Source organism: Eriocheir sinensis, chromosome 48 (genome assembly GCF_024679095.1).
Source record: "Eriocheir sinensis breed Jianghai 21 chromosome 48, ASM2467909v1, whole genome shotgun sequence".
Classification (NCBI taxonomy): Eukaryota; Metazoa; Arthropoda; class Malacostraca; order Decapoda; family Varunidae; genus Eriocheir; species Eriocheir sinensis.
In genome coordinates this window covers 2,833,140-2,840,639 of record NC_066556.1, presented here as the reverse complement: position 1 = coordinate 2,840,639, position 7,500 = coordinate 2,833,140, and the positions used below count along the sequence as shown (strand labels likewise).

The 7,500-nt window shown below is 43.3% G+C and overlaps 1 protein-coding gene across 1 annotated transcript in view; it reads right to left on the bottom strand.

Annotated features, from left to right (window-relative positions):
* Positions 1-7,500, bottom strand: part of LOC126981463 (PDF receptor-like) — a 169,819-nt gene that overhangs the window by 75,834 nt on the left and 86,485 nt on the right. The window lies entirely within an intron of this gene.

The window sequence follows — 7,500 nt, the reverse complement described above, 5'->3', positions numbered from 1 at the left end:
GTTTACAGTGATAATGGATACGGTGGTTTTGTGTGTTAGCTCGTCCAAAGCCCACATTAAAAGTTATTCCTACAAGGCCTTCGAGAGCGTTAAGCCGTGGAGGTGAAGAGCTAGAGCGTGGCGATTCGAACCCGAGTGCCTCCATGTGACGTCAGGCTGAAGGGCATCCACCTCCATTTCCTCCTCTTTCTCCAGGTCTCCTCCTTCATATTTTCTGCTCTTCTTCCGTTCGCTCGTCTCCCATCTCCCTCCTCCTCGTCTTTGTCTCCACATCCTCCATCTTCCTCCTCCTCCTCCTCCTCCTTCATCTGAATAAGTCTTCTGTTTGACTCGGTGAGAACATTTTTTATCAGCGTGTCTTCCTCTCTCTCCTTTCCTCCCTTTTGTCGCTTTGTTGCCGGACGTGGAAATATTCCCGTCAGCCGTTAGAACGCCCGATGTTCCCTGCCGATATTGCTTTGTTCGACCTATTTATTTTTCTATGCAGTCCCGTGTCTCCCTTCCCTTTGTAGTGTTTGCTTGGCGTTGTTTTTTTCCGCCTGTGTCTGTCTCCTCGTCTTCTTGGGCTTTGATTTGTGTCTCTCTGTCTCTCCTCCGTTTCTCCGTCTTACTGAAGGCAAACTCATTAACTTTCACAGACTCTCTTTGCCTCTGTGTATCTCTCTGTATTTCTGTCTGTTCGTCTGTGTGTGTGTGTGTGTGTGTCAGTCTGTCTTTATAGCACACACACACACACACACACACACACACACACACACACATATAGCGCAAAGGAGCTCAGGGGATACAGTCAACTTCTAAGCTTCAAAACGAAAGACAGAAAAATTTGTGGTCTTGGATATGAAAATAGTGTGTGGCAATGAGAGTGAAGGTAAAGGAGGAAGACAGTAGTGAAGAGAGTAGAGAAGGGTGGAAGGCTAGTATTGAGAGATGAAATTAAATAGAGTGGACTAAATAGCTATCCGAGGAGGGAAGGTACACTACAAAAAACACAAAGTTGAAAAGGAAAACAAGAAAAAGTTAAAAGAGTGAAGAGGAGAGAGAAAATGGAGACCTTGGGTGAAATAAATAGTCGTAAAGTGTTAATCATCGAAGAGGAAAACAGTACAGCTTACACAACTACATAACAGTACGTATATATAAGAGAGAGAGAGAGAGAGAGAGAGAGAGAGAGAGAGAGAGAGAGAGGCAGGGGAAAAAAGCAGGAGAGTAAATGGTTGAGAGGAAATGAAGAACTCGAAGGAGATTCCCGTCGAGTTGTTTTGTTGAAAAGTAGAAAAAAATATGTACCTGAAAAGTGAGGAAATGATCGGTGAAGGAGTACAACACAGGGAAGGAAAAAAAAAGAATGAACAAAGAAAAAAAAGGAAAACGAGGAGGAGGTAAAAAAAGGAGAAAAAAGTGAAAGTAATGATGTGAGAGGAAATAGCCGATGGATGGAAAGAAACAGTGGAGAGATGTGGAAGGCAGTGGAGCGAGAGGATGTGGAGAGGAAGAGGGTCACGTGGTACCAGTGTGAACTGGAATAAAAAAATAAAAAATGAAGAGTCGCTGAATCGTAATACAACCTTTAGGGAATTTGGAATACAGAATCAAGTATTACGTAAAGTGTATGTTTGTGTGTGTGTGTTGAGAGAGAGAGAGAGAGAGAGAGAGAGAGAGAGAGAGAGAGATCAGAATCGAAGTCTCTCATTACATCTTGAACCGTCATAGGAGACTGGCAGCTCATGAACCGGAAGGTAACTGGAGCTAGAATGCTTAATGCCTCCTCCTCCTCCTCCTCCTCCTCCTCCTCTTCCTCCTCTTCCTCCTCCTCCTCCTCCTCCTCCTCTTCCGGGTTATGGCGCCATCACGTCCCTACTTGAAGTCAAATGGCCTGTCCGAATTGTCGTTTTGCTGATGGTTCGGTGACTGATGTGTCGTTTGACTTGTATTGCTCTCTCTCTCTCTCTCTCTCTCTCTCTCTCTCTCTCTCTCTCTCTCTCTCTCTCTCTCTCTCTCACTTTTTTCCACATTTTGCCGTTTCATGAATAAACATTGTAATGTATTCTTTTGTGAATTGCGCATTGCTTATTCGTTATAAATTTATCGCAAAGTTATGTTTGTTTTATGTTTGCGTTGAATTATTCGCTGCGTTTCCATCATGCCTCCTTGATTACGTGAACCTTTTATTTTATTTCGTTCATACATTTTTTCTTCATGTTTTTACTTTCTTTCGCTTTATCATCGCTTTCCCTCCTGTTTGCTGGCCCTTCTTCAGCTCGTCTCTCCGTCCCTCAACAAGAAGCCTCGCCATGTTGCGCTTTATGACCTTCGTCTCTCAACTCGTGGTCCGTAAATCTAGCGTCGTAGTCACGTGTACAAGCTGGAGAGGTAATGAATTTGCTTCCAGGCCAGGCAAGTGGAAAGTAAGAGAAGGGAATAAGTATATAAGGGAAGACTTAAAAAGGGAAGCGAATGGTAACCTGTGGCAGTATGTTTTTGATGTATTTTGTTTTGTATGTTTTGAGTAGTATTTGATGTTGATAATTGTTAGAGAGGTAGTGTATATGGAAGAACGGGAAGACTTCTATGGAATTGGAGTGGATTTGGGTCAGTGGAGAAATTCATGGCACGGCATAAAAGGGTATCGAAAAGGATGTTTTTGAAAATGGAAGGATTTAAATTTGAAAGGGATAGAGTAGGAACATAGGGAATAATAGAATATCTTTTTGGGGAATTTTCAGCGAAGGCCTTGAAAGATCAGAAACCCAATAAGTAGCTATGGGCGTATGGAAGGACTTGACGTTGAAAAGACTAAAGATAAGAGTATGCCAATGAAATGGTTGTGAAGTGCAGGATATTTTGAAGGATTATAGCTTTTCTGGGAAGGCTTTTGAAAGGCTAACGAATATGAAACTGAAATTAAGGGAGGATTTAATATTGAGACAAGCTAAGGTAGGGACATAAGGAAGAACGGTGTGGGGGAAGAACAGGATATTTGTGGGGTTAGTAGAGAATTTCAGGAAGGATATGGAAGTGTACTGAGTAGGAAGCCGCAGGATTATGGTAGGATTCGGTGTAGGGAAGGGGCCTGGTAGGTATTAATTTTAGGACATAGTGTGGAGAAATGGGCAGTGGGCGCAGTAACCCCTTAGAGAACGGCCGTTGATGGTGGCTGTGAATGCTAAACAGGAGTGTGTGTGTGTGTGTGTGTGTGTGTGTGTGTGTGTGTGTGTGTGTGTGTGTGTGTGTGTGTCACTCTTTTTCTTCTTCCACTTCTCTCTCGGGTCTTTCACCGTTTCAAGGTCTGGGGTCGGTCACACCTGCTCGCCTGAAGTCCATCGCGGCCTCAGCCTAGCATCACATCTCTTCCTGCTCATTTCCTTGCGTTTTCCCACGGTTTGCTTGAAGGGCCTCGCCGCCTCGTTCTCCGGGAATCAAGCCAATGCATGAAAGCGTGGGAAAACGTGTGAATAGCGAACTAGGTCGTGCAAGGGCGTACGTTTGTTGGTTGCTTTCTTCTCGCGGTTGTTGGCTTTATCGCATGTATTCTTGGAAGGGAGGCAGAAGGGGGAGAATTCTGTCGTGTCAGTTTTCCTCATATTCTCGGTGCTCTTTACGCAGATCTGGCTGGAATGTTTCTTCGGAGTGTGTTCGTTTGTTTCTCTTTATTTGTTTCCATTAATCTTTGGGCCTTTGAGCTCGATTGTGTGCGGCTCACCTGGGTTATTGGCCGTAAGTGGATTGGTTATTGAGTTATTAGTCATTGAAACACCTCCTGAGAGAGAGAGAGAGAGAGAGAGAGAGAGAGAGAGAGAGAGAGAGAGAGAGAGAGAGAGAGAGAGAGAGCACTGAAAAAAAATAATCTGTCCTACAGTGGGCAGGTAATGTTTGAAGATGTTGATTTCTATAGTTTTATGTATTTATTTAGGGTTGTGTTAGGAGGAAGATTACATTAGAAAACCAAATGCGTTGAATGTACGTAATCTTGAAGGGCATGATATTTCGAAAGGCATGAAGAAAAGACTTCGTAAGAGACAAACACTGGCAGCAAGACAGCAAGAAAGGACGCGGACGACCCAGACATTGATGGAAAAAAAGAAAAAGGACTTGATGGAAAAAGTGTTGATGGAAAAAACATTGAACTAAGGGCATTGGAGCGGTCTAGGCCTGGGCGACACTCTTGGTTGATGACGCAATACAAGGCGGGCGCCGGTGGACAGATGCGGCAAATGAGGTCAGGGAGACTGGCGGGAAAGTAAGCCAAATTGCTAAGGAAGTAACTTTGTCGGTTCAGGGAGGAAAACGACGTCACCAACACCACCGCTGTGACCACTCTGTCTGGCTCCTGTGTGTGTGTGTGTGGGGTGGGGTGGTGGGGGGTTATGAGGGGGGGGGTTATGTGGGGGTAGGGGGTTATGTGTTAGGGTGGGGGGGGAGGGGGAGCTGTGTGTGTGTATGTGTGTGTCTGTGAGAGAGAGAGAGAGAGAGAGAGAGAGAGAGAGAGAGAGAGAGAGAGAGAGAGAGAGAGAGAGAGCGCAGCAAGTCACGTATTAGCTATTGAGCCAGTCGGAGATCCATAATACACACACACACACACACACGCACACACACACTCACACACACGAAAATCATCCAATCCTTCGCATCTGACGGATTTATGAATACTTGGAACTATTAATTGCTCCTTATCGCCCTTAATCCCCTCATGACTGGTTTCAGACATGTTTAATGAGGCGCCATGCACAAGGATTACAAGTGGACTAATTTTAATGATTCTCGGATACGTAATGGCTGTAAAGATTTGTTCCATGATGATCCAGGGAATTATTTTTCTTTGTCGAGAGCAAGATATATATGTTGTATGGATTTAGTGTTTTGTGCTCACTTGTTCGTCCCTTCCATATGTAAAACTGGTATATTAACTTTTGCTGATTATATAATGCTTGGATTTTAATTTTGTTTGCTGTTATTTTCATTTTCCTGTGATTATTCCTTTTTTTTACAGCATTGCTTTTAGTTATCCCACGATTTTTCCCTCTTTCCCTCTCCTGTATTCTATTTTCACCATTTTAGTTCTTCCATGGTTCTGATTTTCTTCTTTCCCTCTCATTTCTTCTTTTATTTTTATCCTTTGGTTCATCCTTCTTTCCCACTCCTGCCTTCTCTTATTTGCTCCTTGGTAGTTCCCCATGACTTCTCTCTTCCCTCCCTTCCCCTGCCTCCTCCTTCCCCGCCGCTTCTTGGTCACTGCAGTTCCTAGATCGTTACTAAATCAACTGCTGCACCTGAACAGCCTGCGTCGAACTGGTTAATTTGGAGATCCGCAAACCAACTACGTGTGTGTGTGTGTGTGTGTGTGTGTAATATAGATCGGTTACCTGTGTTCATTCTCAGGTAAAATAGTTAACCCCCCCCTTACCCTCCTCTTCCCAGCTTTGTAGTAATTCATATGTTATAATTTGTGTCTTTCTTGAATTGAGAGCTGCGTTAGGTCAGGCCTGTGCCACAGAATTAAAGAGACTATTAACTTTCGCGATAGTAGAGTAGCCAGAGGAGTAATTATTGAGAGAGAGAGAGAGAGAGAGAGAGAGAGAGATCATTTGTCAGGCCTAATCTCTTTAGCCTAAACAAATTGGATCACGGGAAGAGAGAAAATAACAAAAAAGGATGTGAGAGACGTTTGAAAAATTGCACATTATCCACCAATCACCTCACATTTTTTATTCACGCAATGGTTAACACGGGGGGGGGGGGGGGGGGAGAGAGAGAGAGAGAGAGAGAGAGAGAGAGAGAGAGAGAGAGAGAGAGAGAGAGATTTATAGGAGTGATTGGATCAGGCTTTCCATTATAGTCGAAACCCCAATTACAGGATGGGCGTTTTTTTCTGAAAAGGTTGAGAGAAAAGAAGATGGGGCGATTAGGGAGGCTGCAGAGAGAGAGAGAGAGAGAGAGAGAGAGAGAGAGAGAGAGAGAGAGAGGATTTTGCCTCTTCACTCACTCCTCGTGTGTACTTTGGCTCTCAACTTTAACTTTTATCTCCCGGGAGTGACATCCGCGGGTCATTAAGAGGTTCCTTTTAAATATGCGGTCCTTCACACACACACACACACACACACACACACACACACACACACACACGACACACAGCACCTGCACACTCTTAGTAACTTCCCCAGCATGATGTTTCTGTTGCTTTGATGATTTTCTTTCCTCGTCTTCAGTCTAAAAGGGAAGGCCGCCATGAGTCGTGTCTCTCTCCCGCCCTTTGCCCTCTCAAGCCTCTCTTTTGTGCATGTCAACCCAAAAGCATTTAATAGAGTAACAGGCTGACAAGAGACTCGAGCATTAATGGTGGACTTGTATTTAGCACTCTCCCGCATATTATTCTTGTTACTGTTATTTTTGTCATTATTACATTTCTTCTTCTCTCCCATTTGTTTCCATCTTATTTTGGATATATTGTTCTTTTATACAGATAATAACAAAGCACAATTACTAAGCCTCACAACGAGACCAAATTTACTTCTTTAGAATGATGAATATGTGATACAAGTGGTGGAGCCATGACGTGTCTACCCGGCTGGTCGCAGACGGCTTCAGCTGAAGTCACGTGTATTCCCGTTTTTTGCAAGGACTTCTGACATGGAAGGGTTATTAATACCTATCAGAATGAGAGCGCAAGGTTAATATAAAAAATCATAACCCGGCGGATGTCAATCATACCTCCATATTTTTATGTTTCTTTTATTATATGTTTCTTGAACAAAACTAGTTTGAAAAAGTCAAGCACACAGGAAAAATATAATTATCGGCCCAAATATCGTTAAACTGTTAATGAGCTTTATACACAATCGGCGTCATTAATTAACGGGTAATGTATTAATGAGCTGAGTCATTTCACGCGTGACTGCACCGCTCATTTCCTCATTCCGCCACGGTATGTGTATTACCTTGCTCCATTTCATCTGCTTGAGGGATTTTGATAATTTGATTATCCTCGGGAGAGGCGGCGGTGTGTGTGTGTAGGGGGGGGGGGTCCTCGTTTCCCCCTGCCGTGTAGGCCTATCATTCGTCATTATATTCGAATTCAATATAATTATGATGTAGACAACGTATTATTTCCAGACATATGAGGTCATATACGACTACCCCTACTCAAAAACAGAAATAAGTACTTTTACTTCTACTACTACTACTACTACTACTACTTCTGCTACTAGTACTGCTACTGCTGCTGCTGCAGCTGCTGCTTCAACTTCTGTTACTACTACAACAACTACAACAACAACTACAACTACAGCTACTACTACTTCCACTACTACTACTTCTACTACTACTACTACTTCCACTACTACTACATCTACTACTACGACTACTACTATTACTACTACAACAACTACAACAACAACAACAACAACAACTACAACTACAGCTACTACTACTTCCACTACTACTTCTTCTACAACTACTACTTCCACTAATACTACATCTACTACTACGATTACTACTATTACT